The 12,867-nt window shown below is 48.0% G+C and overlaps 1 long non-coding RNA gene across 1 annotated transcript; it reads left to right on the top strand.

Annotated features, from left to right (window-relative positions):
- Positions 1 to 9,544: 9,544 nt before the first annotated feature.
- LOC119878811 lies at positions 9,545 to 11,834 on the top strand. The gene is made up of 3 exons (XR_005387173.1): positions 9,545 to 10,885; positions 11,263 to 11,418; positions 11,540 to 11,834. It is a non-coding gene; the product is annotated as an uncharacterized LOC119878811 (long non-coding RNA).
- The last annotated feature ends 1,033 nt before the right edge of the window (positions 11,835 to 12,867 follow it).

Genomic DNA, 12,867 nt, shown 5'->3' with positions numbered 1-12,867 from the left:
TGGCATGTCTTTCTACCCTTTGAGAGGTGCTAAGCCTTTTCCCTGGCATTAATCCGGTTTTGCTTCTAAATCAAGAAAGGAACCTCAAGAGGGAAAATACACCGTCTTCTGGGTCCTGACCCCCATGTAGTCCAGGCTGTTGAGTTCCTCTCAACTGAGCATCTTCCATTGAATTGTTATTCCAAAGACCTCTGTGTTTCAGAAGCCTTCTGGTTTAGGACACCTGTTTCTGGGGTGCTCCCTCTCTCTGCACAAAAATACCAAGTCAGAAGGCCCGGAGCCCCACAGCAGTGTCCTCTCCCAGTAGACCTGCTTAGCTGGGGAGAGTCACAGTCAAGTAGCAAAGCCAGTGCCAAAGAGCTCCCATTCCACCCTCCTTCCTACCTTGGAGAGGGAATTGAGGCCTTTTCATGGTTTCTGGAAACAAAAGAACTCTTTATCAGCAGGTTGAACCTTCCCTTTGGGCACAACTGTTCTTTAAGTTAAGGTAAACATTGTTTTTGTTTGTTTGTTTGTTTGTTTTGTTTTTACCTATTTAAAACATGAATGCCTTGGCTCTGATTTTGTCAGCTTGCTGTATTTTAATTTCTCCAGGACAAAATAATCGGCTTACTTTTTTAGGTTTTCAATTTGATTCTCCCCCTTATGCATTGCATATTATAGCAAATAGTAATAGAACTTCGCCAAATAGGCTGTGACAATTAAATTTTTTTCTTGGAGTTCAATTTGCCAACATATAGCATAACACCCAGTGCTCATCCCACCAAGTGCCCCCCTCAGTGCCCGTCACCCAATCACCCCAACCCCCCACCCACCTCCCCTTCCACTACCCCTTGTTCATTTCCCAGACTTAGGTGTCTCTCATGTTTTGTGACAATTAAATTAATAATTCATTTTGGTTGCAAGTGTTTAGGCCTTGTGCTTTGACTGATATATGCAAAAATGATAATTTATTACAAATAAATTCATATACTTGCACTATAGTTTGATGAACCGGTAAATTTTGTCTGCATGACTGTCATTAAGCACAAAGTCAGATCATTTCAAATGTATATGTTTGACTTCAAGAATACCTGAAATGACGGCTCGCGGAAGAACATGTTTTTGGGTTTTTTTTGTCCCTAAATTTGTATGAACTTACTTAAAAGGTACTAAGAACACTCCTGTATTTCTGAAGTCTTGTACACTTAAATATAAAGAACTAAACATAACACATTCAATTCACATTCCAAAATAATAGACTCCGATTAATTTGCAAGTTCATTCTAAAGTCTTTCTTATTTTCAAGGAGTAATTCTGTTTGTAATATAGTAAGCCAAAGTACCTTCATGACTGAGTTTGCTCATAGGAATCGAGAAAATGAGCCTCTGCACAATGACCACCGCTGAAACAGCCCTGCTAAGTTTTTCTCGCGTGGGAGTCAGGTGCATATTCTCATAGAAGGAGATGGCATTCCTAGTTCCCTGTGTGGAGGTCAGCTGGGCTCTGAGTGACTGTAAATAGCAGGAGGGGAAAAGGCTCACTGGGAATCCGAGTTTGTGGTGTCCAGGGGCCAGCAAAGTTCTCTGCCCTGACAGCGTCTCAGGGGGGCTTTTATGCCCCAACCCCTTTTTCCACTAGAAGATTTTAAATTGGATCCACGTGTCAGAGCGTCTAAGACCTAAATAATTTCATAACATGGGAAATGTACCTGTTTCTTTCAAGTTGTTAATTAATGAATACCTCGATAAAAACCTTAGTATTTCCTTAGTGAAGCAATTTGGGAGGCATCGAGTCAGGTTGTAAAACTCAGAGAGTGTGTGGTGGTTGACAAAGGGAGTCTTTAGGCCCCAGGGCGAGCCCAGGATTGGTCAGGGCTTTTGTTCAGGTGAATGGGTTTTCCCTAGGCCTGTTTCAGATCCCCGAGCTCTTTTCGTGGATGCTGGCTCTATCTCCTTTTTACCGGACACTTGGGATTTGTGATTCATCATCTTCCTTGTCATAGTATCTTTGATCTTATTGATAAGTAAAATCTTGCCCCCCCCCCCATTTTTGTCCATACCAGGTATTACCTAGACCCCTGTGCAATAGAAGTACTGGCAGCTCTGCTACTTGGTTCTGGTTTACTGTAAACCGTTCGGCCCAGACGACAAGACGTGATACCCTATAAGGTTTCGGGGTCTTGCTTGTCTCCTTTCCTTTTTCTCCTTTTTCAGAAATGCTTGTATTGCAATGTTAAAATTTTATGAAAGCATCATTGTTCCTTGCTTTTTGGTTTAGATGGAAACATAACTCTTTCTGAAAACATGAAAGTATCCCAAACCTAAACATTCCCAGAGAAAAAGCATACCAATGTGCACATGCAGTTGTCTTTGCAACTTTGCTAACAGTAATTTGGGTTGATTAGAAACTTCACTGACTGTCGGGGATTTTCCCCAAATTTACGGATGCAATGAAACGCCGGGACGCCTGCACCCCGATGTTTCTAGCAACAATGTCCACAATAGCCAAACTGTGGAAGGAGCCTCGGTGTCCATCGAAAGATGAATGGATAAAGAAGATGTGGTCTATGTATACAATGGGATATTCCTCAGCCATTAGAAACGACAAATACCCACCATCTGCTTTGACGTGGATGGAACTGGAGGGTCTTATGCTGAGTGAAGTTAGTCAATCGGAGAAGGACAAACATTATATGGTCTCATCATTTCAGGGAATATAAATAATAGTGAAAGGGAATAGAGGGGAAGGGAGAAGAAATGTGTGGGAAATATCAGAAAGGGGGACAGAACATAAAGACTCCTAGCTCTGGGAAACGAACTAGGGGTGGTAGAAGGGGAGGAGGGCGGGGGGGGGGGTGACTGGGTGACGGGCACTGAGGGGGGCACTTGACGGGATGAGCACTGGGTGTTATTCTGTATGTTGGCAAATTGAACACCAATAAAAAATAAATTTATCATTAAAAAATAAATAAATAAAATGAAAAAATAAAACGAAAAAAAAAGATACTTCACTGACATTTATTTATTGAAATATTTTGTTACCAGAGAGAGAGAGAGAGTATACCAGGGAAGAGGGGCAGATGGAGAGGGAGAGGGAGAAGCAAGCTCCCCGCTGAGCAGGGAGCTCAAAGTGGGGCTGGATCCCAGGACCCTGGGATCATGACCTGAGCTGAAGGGAGACACTTCACTGACTGAGCCACCCAGGCACCCCCAAAACCTTAGGTTACCTTTAAATGAGAGGATAATACAGTTTATAAATATTCTGAATTACGTTTATCTAAAGAGATTCAAAATTTTCCTATCAGAAGAGTATGAGCTTAACTCCTGGAATTGTCACTTGATTGTCCGTTAGAAAGAACTGTGTTCCTTTGGCTAAGTTGTCATCATTACTTTCATTTTCTGTATTAAAAGATCATCATCAGGGTGTCTGGGGGGCTCACTGGATGAAGCCTCAGACTCTTGCTTTCTGCTCTTGATCTCAGGGTCTTGAGTTCAAGCCCCACATTGGGCTCCATGCTGGGTGCTGGACATGGAGTCTACTTATCTACAAAAAAGGTTCGTCATCTTCCTCAGTGTTTATTCCTTATGAATGTCTGTAGGGTAAATACCGTTTTCTGTTCTACCACTGAAATGGGTACCTTATTCTCATGGATGCATTCAGATATTTTCCTCTGTGTTGAGTGACCATCGTGTGATGTCTGTGGAGTGTTCTTGGTAAAACTTGTTGGTCACTTTATGCCTGCTGACCTCAGGCTCCCTGTCACCATGACTCGCCCACTGCTTCTTGGTCTTCCCCTCTCATTTCTTCTCTTACCCCAATGGTTAGCAGTATTTTTTCCCTTTCTATCTTTTTTTTAAATGATGGCCCATTTGAAGAAACATGTTTATAGGCTCTTTTCTGTTGCAAAATATATATATATATATATATATTTATACCAGAAATAACTCTTGAGCCAAAATGGAGGAAAACATATCTTCTTTACACCTCGGCTTGCTTATGTTAAGGAGTGAGAGGTTGTCCGATGTTATTGCCTCAGTGTTGCCTGAGCTCAGGACTCTGTCTCTTCTGTCTTTTCCCATTTCTCCATCTGCAGACAGTATCCAGGGTAGAATAGAATTAATATCTTGTGATCATTTGCCACGGTTTAATTGTGAACAAGTAGGATCGAACAGACATATAGCCCTGCTTAGTGATCACTTCTCTGTGGAAAGATAGAAGTCACATCAATTCATCTAAAACCAAGGTTATTTATGATTTCTAGAAAATTTCCCTTTATATGTTACTGATTTAAACTCACAACTTATTCAGGTGCCTACAGAGATAAGCATATATCTTCCACGAAAGCTATCTTGTCAGTGTCTAGGAAATCTTTCTCAATTAAGTGGGTAATTTCAATGTTCTTTGGTTGCTTCCTGACCAGTGTTTTCTTACTGAAATGGGTGTTTTCTAACTGCGACTTGATGAATGTTCCTGGTGGAAGTGAACAGAGGTGTCAGTGGTCCAGAAGGTCGGGTTCTCGGATCCTCGTGTGTTGGCTGAAGTTTCCACCTTACTTTCTTGGCAAGGGATTTGGACCTCGTTAGAGTTCATTCTCGGGGCTCATCCGCAAGGGGATGGAAATCCCTCTCTCCGGCTCCCGCCTGCCTCTGGCTCCACAGCCTCCCTGGAGCAGTGGCGGCCCTGCTCCTCCTGCGGCCCAGTGCTCAGGAGCTGCAGGGCGGCTCCGGCCTCTGGGCCTCTGTGCAGCGGTTGCCCTGCCGGCCTGAGCGCACGTTCCTTGCCTTCCCTTCCTCGTGTGCTTCCACTCCCCCTTGCCTTAGCACCTCGCAGGAGAGCCCCTTGCCCTCTCTGCCTTGCTTTTGTTTTCTAAGGCGGAATGGACTTCCCAGTGTTTGTGGTAGTGACGTGCACTTAAGGATGTTCAAAGAAGTGACCTTATAAAATGCATATCTGTGTTATTAAGATAGTGCTCAGGTTGCCGCTCCGGCAAATAGGTCAGATCTTCCTGTGAGATCCAGGGGCCGGTTCTCCCTGGTCTTAATTCCAGGAAAGGCTGTGCTTTTCTGAAACAACTTGTCATTTTGGTCTTAAGTAGCAGCACATCTTCTATCTAAGTGAGTTTTCCTCTTTCTGTTTACTGCTGTGTGTTATTTTCTTTTTGAAAATAATCTTAATTTACTTATGGTTATTTGTTAATTTTATCCATTCTAGAGAAAGCCTTTGTGCTTACCGAGTATGCTAGAACTGTCATCCAAATAGTGATATATCTTTCTAGACTGAAGAAATCTAGATGTATTATTGTGTTTCATATCTTTAATACTTGACTGGCTTTAAACAAAATAAATAGCTGTTCATGCATGACTGAGAGGGTTTTAGTTTTGTCACCCAGTGAAATAGGCTTGGGGATTAGGCATAGGTCATCATCAGTTTAAAGAGAGGAAAATACACTTGTTTTAATATCTGTGTGATCGAGATACCAAGCTACACTTTCCTCTCTAGCAGAGATGTGTCACACGAGGTTGTAGCTGTGTTCAGGTAGTCCGGTGGATGGATGCAAAATGGAGGGCAACGTTCCAGTCTGAAGCATTGTTATCTTTTCTCCTAATGAGCCTAAAATTCTAACAAACAATGCACTTTTGCGTTTTTTTGTATTGTTTTTTTTTTCAGCAGGTATATATATGCTTTCATTTTATTCATATGATAGTTTACCCAGTACAGCTCTAGGCTCCAACACCTTAAAAAATAACTCTCCTTTCCATACAAATATCACATCAAAATTCAGGTCCAGATTAATTTCACACACATTAACCTCCAACAGTTAAGCAACTATTTCCTCTGAGATACTTGCTACTCTCATTTCACAATGGATTTGGTTCATATAAATTGATGAAGACAACAGAAAAGAAAAGAAATGAAACGAAAAGTGTTTTCTGGACTTAGGTGATTTTGCTTTGCTTTTTAGTAAAACCTAAATGCATTTGTTAAGTTTGTGGTGTCTTGGGAAGACCAGAGACAATCCAGTTACACATTCTTTTTTTTTTTTTTTTTGTATCACTTTTATTGTTTTCAGTTGTTTGATACTGTTTATTACATGGTTCAGATATTTGACTGCTCTGGTTGAAAATGCCTAAATCTTCTGAAGCTTTTTGAGGACATTAATTCTCTTCTTGCCTCTGCCTGTCTACCGCTGAGCCCAGCACAGTGTCTTCCATGGGGCACGGTTTCAGATATCCGATCGACTGATTTTTTTTTTTTTTAATAAACTGACACCAAGAGGTTATAAGCTGTAACTTTATAATTTGTAGGACAAAAGCTCTGGACTTTGAAGGGAAGCCGTGATCACTGCTCGGTCCCTGCCCACCCCAAACTCTTTGTCCCCAGAAGCAGCCACTCTGGACCCTTTGAGATGCTTGTCTGTTCTCCGCGTCCTTGTATCTGAAGAATGAGTATCTGCTGCAACTTCTTGGTTTCCAGGCTCGGGTGCTGTCCGCGTTCCTGCGTGGAAGGGACAGATTGGCGCCCCCTCGCATGCCTCCCCACACACAAACTCACGCCTCCTCCCACCCGCGGTGCAGACGCGGCTCTGCCGCAGAACCCGACCGATGGCCAGCGAGGGTGTTTCCTAACACGGAAGCACCAGGTGCAGCTCGGGAACCTGGGAGGCTCTCTTGCCATTTCCAGGCTCGCACAAGTTTTCATTTCTGCCGATTATGGTTCGTGAAGCAGGATGAGGCCTAATCAACGTGGTCCCCGCCTGACTCTGGCTTAACAGTCCGGGTGTCGGTGGCCAACAGACCCCTCGCGGTCTGGAAAGCCAGCCGTGTGAGTCAGGGAGAAACAGAACCAACTGGAGGTAAGTGTGTAAGTAGATCTACTTTAAGGAGTCGGCTCACACGATGGTGGAGGCTTGGTGACTCCAAAATCTGCCGGGGGGAGGCCGGCAGCTGGAGGCCCAGGAAGAGCAGACTTCTCCCTTGCTCGGGGGACTCAGCCTCTGCTCTAGGCAGGCCTTCACCCGATTGGACGGGGCCCACCCACATTATGGAGGGTGACTTGCTTTGCGCAAAATTGCCTGATTTAAAAGTTGATCTCATCCAAAGCCAGCCTCAGAGGAACAGCCAGAAAAGTGTTTGACCGGCTCTCTGAGACCACACTCCAGGCGACCTGACACATCAGATTAACCATCTCACCATCAGAAATTCATCCTCGAGTGGAAAAATCTCCTCTTAATACACTCACCACACAGCAGCTGTTGTGGCGAACACCGGTCTCGCAGGCATCTCTCCTGCTCGGCGGACAGACAAGCCCCTTTCAAGGTCTTGGGAAATTCTTCACCCCTCTCCTGTCTGCTCTCTGACTGGTGGAACTCCTGTCTTTTTCTTTCTTTCTTGGTTTGCTTCCTCAGTTTTGGTGCTTTGCTGAGACGTATTTTGAAAATATTGTCTTTCCATCTGTGGCTTGTCTTTTTATTCTTTATAAGAGCAGAACTTGTACATTTTCATGAAGATTAATTCATCATTTTTTGTGTTTATGGATCATACTTATGTTGTATCTGAGAAATCTTAGTCCAACATAAAATAAAAAGACATTTTCTTATATTTTCTTGTGGAAGTGTGATGTTTCAGGCTGTACATTTAGGACCGTGGTTAGCTTTATTTTTGTATATGATGCAATCTATCAATTTCTTTCTTCTTTCTTTCTTTCTTTCTTTCTTTCCTTTTCTTTCTTTTCTTTCTTCTTCTCGTTCCTTTTTTGGTATTTATCTATCTCTAGCTGTTTCAGCACAGATTTGCTGAAAGACTTTTCTTTCTCTGCTCCCTTTTATTTCTTTTTCTTGTCTTACTGAAGTGGCTGGAACTGCATATGAATGTCACACAGAACAGTGAAAACTGGAGGCCTTGTCCTGTCACTGATCTCAGAGGGAAAGTGTCTGCTGCTCTTCTGTCAATGTGATGTTAGCTATGGCGTTTTTGTACACGACTTTAATCAGTTTGAAAAAGTTCCCTTCTGTTTTTAATTTGCTGGGAATGGATGCTGCTTTTTCTGCATTTAGGTGACATGTGCATTTTCCTTTCTGCATATTAATATGGTGGATTATACTAGTTGATATTTTAATTTAATTTGATTATTTTAAAAAGATTTTATTCATTTATTCATGAAAGACACACATGGAGAGAGGCAGAGACAGGCAGAGGGAGAAGCAGGCTTCCTGCAGGGACCCCGATAAACCAGACAGAGCGTCGGGGCAGGACGGCCTCCGCTGGACAGGTGTGTTCTGGTCAGTCCCTGGGGTAACATCGAGAAGCTGCAGTCCCGGAGGCAACCAGGAGGTGACGGCACTGATGGGAACAGACCCACAGAGTCCACCTCTTGTGTAACTGCCTGGGAGATGCCAAGGATAAAGGCAGGATTCTAGGAGCTTCCACGAAAACACGCAGGTCACCAGCAGTGGGACTAGACCTGAGTAGACATCTGAAGGGTCCCTGGAAATTCTAGACTCCCAGGGAGGCCCAGGTGGAGCTCTGCACCCAGGCAGGAGCCACACTGCGGGTCCGCCAAGGACCGCCAGACACACAGAAGCTTCCAAAAGCATCTGGGTTTGTACCTTTCTTGGAAGTTATTTGAAAATGTGCTGCAGCAACAGAAGAAAAAGCCAACAGAGAAAGCAAGAACCCGAGGCCCTCGGCTGCTCTTGGCTGGGTCCCCAGGCATCCCGCTGGCTCCAGGCTGGTCTCTCGGGCCTCTCATGGGCCCGTCTCTTCCCTGTGTCCCCACGTGGCTGTCCTCTCTGCTGGTCTGTGTCCTGATGTCCCCTTCCCACGAGGATGCCAGTCCTATGGGATTAGAGCCCACCCCAGTGGCCTCATTGTACCTCCATCACTGACCCCATCTGCAAACCGTCATGCCTGAGGTCCGGGGGTTCGGGCTTCCCGGGTGGGTCCTGGGGGGACACGGTTCAGCCCCTTGCATGTACTAACATGTTACCCCTGGAAAGAACAGAATGCACAACGCAGATTGCAACACGGTCCGATTTTGCACAACCGATGGAGTGTGAGGAAAGAGAGCCCACCTGGCCGCCGCACCCCGCAGGCCTGTGTTTTACAGCACCCGCTGCCGCATTGGTGCGGGTGGGTCCCTTCACATGGCCCAGAGCTTGGGTTTTCGGGCACGGTTGGTGAGGGCGGGTATTTTTCTCTCTCTCTTCCTGTGAACACCTGCCTTCAGCCACCTCCACCAGCCCACGTGGGGATCTCGGGGTTCTGGCCGTCGGTCGGTCCCCTCGGCCCTCGCAACCTGGTGACGTGGTGCAGCCCCTCTTGCCCGGAGCCTGCGCAGGGGGAGGCCGAGGCCCAGCCCGCACGGGCCTGCCCCCCTGGCGCCCAGCGACCCCCGGGCCCAGCAGTCACTAGAAATGCCCCCCAGCGGGCTCTCTTCTTGTCCCCAGAGACACACACCTGTCGTGTGGAGGCTTGTTCCATCTCGCTCTCCCTCTTGCACGTCGTAGTTCTTCTGTCCCGGGAACAGAGGATTTTAAAGCACAAAGTTGCTTTGCCATGTTGACCTACAGGTCCTCGCTTACTGGTTTTTAAATGTCATGACCTATTAGAAATAAGGCAGCCTGCAACTCAGTTACAGGAACGACTGTGACGTGACCGACCGAGACCCTGTACAGGTGACAGAGCGGCGTTACGTCCCGAGACGCGGGGGGAGGCAGGCACAGGAGGCACCGGGCAGGTTAGCAGCCAGGATCGGATCTGCACTGTTCTCCCGAACTTCAGGAGCAGCCCGGGTGTAGGGTGCGCGATGTGAGTGACCCAAGCCCCAGCGTTACGTCAGCATCACTGGGGTCACGTCACTGTCTACACGGGATGACCTCTCGGACAGAGGGGAGGCGGAGTTTTGGCATTGGGACAGGACCACAGAACAGCTCAGTCCCCAGCTGTCTCTGCAGAGCAGGGTCATGTGCATCCTGTTCTGCGACTCATTTTGGCTCACTCATACACTCCTGCACGCACTCGCATGCACATGCTCACATGCACCCACTCACCACTCATGCATATGCTCATGTGTATGCACATTCCTGTGCGCACACTCACACACGCAATGTTCTTGCACATGTGCACTCACCTGAACACACATGCACATGCTCACACCCACTCACCACTCATGCATATGCTCACGTGCATGCACATTCCTGTGCACACACACACACAACGTTCTCGCAGATGTGCACTCACCTGTTCACACATGCACATGCTCACATGCACCCACTCACCACTCATGCATATGCTCACATGCATGCATATACCTGTGCACACACTCACACACGCAACATTCTTGCACATGTGCACTCACCTGTACACATGCACATGCTCACATGCACCACTCACCAATCATACATATGCTCACGTGCATGCACATACCTGTGCACACACACAATGCTCTCACACATGGGTACACACTCACCCACATCCACGTGTACATGCTTGCATGCACATGCTTACATGCATGCACACAATGCATGCAGTCACATGCTTGCACACACATGCTTACCTGCATGTGCTCACACGCATATCCTCACACACCCAAATGCACACATGTGCATGCACACTCGTGCACATGCTCATATGTATGCACTTGTGCACATGTTCACACATGCACACACAGATGCACACATGCACAAGCTCTCACATGTGCATGTGCACACACATTCATGAACACAAACTCGCACTCAGGAGCTCACACTCACATACACATGCTTTCACACACGCAGGTGCCGATGTTCAACGCTGGTGATTCAAACCAGAAGAGACCTCCACGCCTGTTTGGAGGAGACACCTGGTATTTCCTTCATGGGAAGCAAGCGCCAAATGGAAAAGAGTTTTGCCCTCAGCTTTGACAGGTAATCCCGCTTCTGGGAGTTTATTTGAGGAGAAAGTGAAAGTGAGAGGAAACGTTTCTGTAGGAGGAAGTTCTCACAAGTGTGAATTGTAGGAATAGAATTCAACGATGTAAATGCCCATCAACAGATGGGTGTGCAAAGACACTGTGTCACACTGGCCATGCATGCTGTGCAGTCAGTGACATTATCCTTTAAAGCAGGCTTTAATATGTGAAAATTCTACATGCTACATAAAATTTTTGAAAAGCAGGAAAAACACAAAACTGGTAACTATGGTTATCTCTGGGTGGAAGTATCATTGGCAACTTAAATGTTCCTTAGATTTTTTTTGCTTTATTTTCTATTCTTATAATCAGAAGGATATGTGCATTTTCCAGACGTGCATCCTGCCCCGTGGCTCGTCCAGCCCCAGCCCCAAGACATTCTGGGAGCCCCGAGAACTGCACGGGGCCCGTTGGTGCAGAAACAGCACTCCTCATCTCCCCACGCCGTCCCTCCTGCATGTGGACAGGCTCCCGTCACCCTGGCTCCAGGTACCACCTGTTGCCGTTGCCCTTGGCATAGGACTGACACTCACTAGTCACCCAGTAACAAGCTGGCAGCGTGGCTGCCACTCCCCTGAGACCAGTAACCACCTCTCATTTATCTTTGCAGTTCCCATCAGGCCTGGCAAGTCACCTGGACGCTAATGAAGCTCCACACACATCCACACAGTTTGATTTGATTTCAATTAGTTCAGTATTTATCATCCACCAAGAAAAAGCTGATCAAACTGTCTGAGCTCTGCAGGCGTGAGTCTGAGCTGTGTCTCACTTGCCGGTAGAGGCCCGGCCGCAGAAAGCAAATAACTCAGTGCGTCTTGCCGGGCAGCCACCGTTGTCCACACACCCTGGGGTCTGCCCAGGTGTCCACCTGCACAGCGAGGACCCGGAGGGAGCCGGGAGCTGAGGCAGGGCCTTCTGGGGGTGGGGGGGAGCTTGGCGGTTGGCTGCACTTGGCCTGGTTCATCGCACTGGGATTTGATGGGGAAGGACGCGGGCAGGGAGCAAGGACACGGGCCAGCATGGGGGACAGGGAAGGGCCGGAGAGTGGCGGGCCATGGGATGCCCTCAGGGACCCTGCAAGGAGACCCAAACTGTGTCCCGGGTGGGGAGGGTGATGCTGGAGCCCCGCTGCAGCTGGGTGGGCAGGCGAGGGATTTAATGAGCACCAGAGTAGACCCTCGGTGCCTCGAGAAGCCAGGTTTTCCTGCCGCAGTGTGGAGGAAGATTCTAGAACACAAACGCTGTGAGGGCAGAGATGTTTGTGTGCTTCACCAATCTGTGCCCCTAGGGTGGGCAATAGGAGGCACCCATTAAGGTCTGTTGAACGCGAAACAGAGCAAGCACTGGAACGAGATGGCTGGCGGCTCCTTCTGGTGCCGGGGACAGGGGACAGGGGTCATCTGCTTCCGAGGCCCAGTCACTGGCTGCCGCAGCTCTGGGCATCGCTGCGGGAGGAGGGGCCCTGCCTGCCGCCCAGGGGCCTGGGGTCACCTGGGAAGCGGGCCCAGAAGCACCCAATGGGGGCAGACCCTACCGGCTGGCGGGGGAGCATCGCCCTTCTGTCCTGCGTCACGGCTTTCTAAGATCCTGAGAACGTGGAAGCCTGTGTCATCGAGGACTGCTGGCTGGGGGATAGCGGGCCTCTGAGGAGAGGTCAAGAGCCAGGACACGCCGAGCCCCACAGGAGACGAGGTGGCCCCGGTGTCACTGAGCCCCCAGGCCCCCTGCTTTGCTCCACAGGCTGCACGGCTGCGGCAGGCGCGGCCCAGTGGGGTGTGAGCAGACTCCTGCGGGGGGCCGGGCCCCCCTCTGACCCCCCTAGAGGTGGGCGGGGGCGGGGGTCAGCGCAGGACAGGCCCGGCCGAGCCCACCACCGTCTTGCCGCGCAGCCCGGGGATGAAGAGCGTCTCCACGGCTTTAGAAGGTTGAAGAGAATCC

Source organism: Canis lupus, unplaced genomic scaffold, assembly GCF_011100685.1.
Source record: "Canis lupus familiaris isolate Mischka breed German Shepherd unplaced genomic scaffold, alternate assembly UU_Cfam_GSD_1.0 chrUn_S1933H2132, whole genome shotgun sequence".
Lineage (NCBI taxonomy): Eukaryota > Metazoa > Chordata > Mammalia > Carnivora > Canidae > Canis > Canis lupus.
This window is presented reverse-complemented; position numbering and strand designations above follow the sequence as displayed.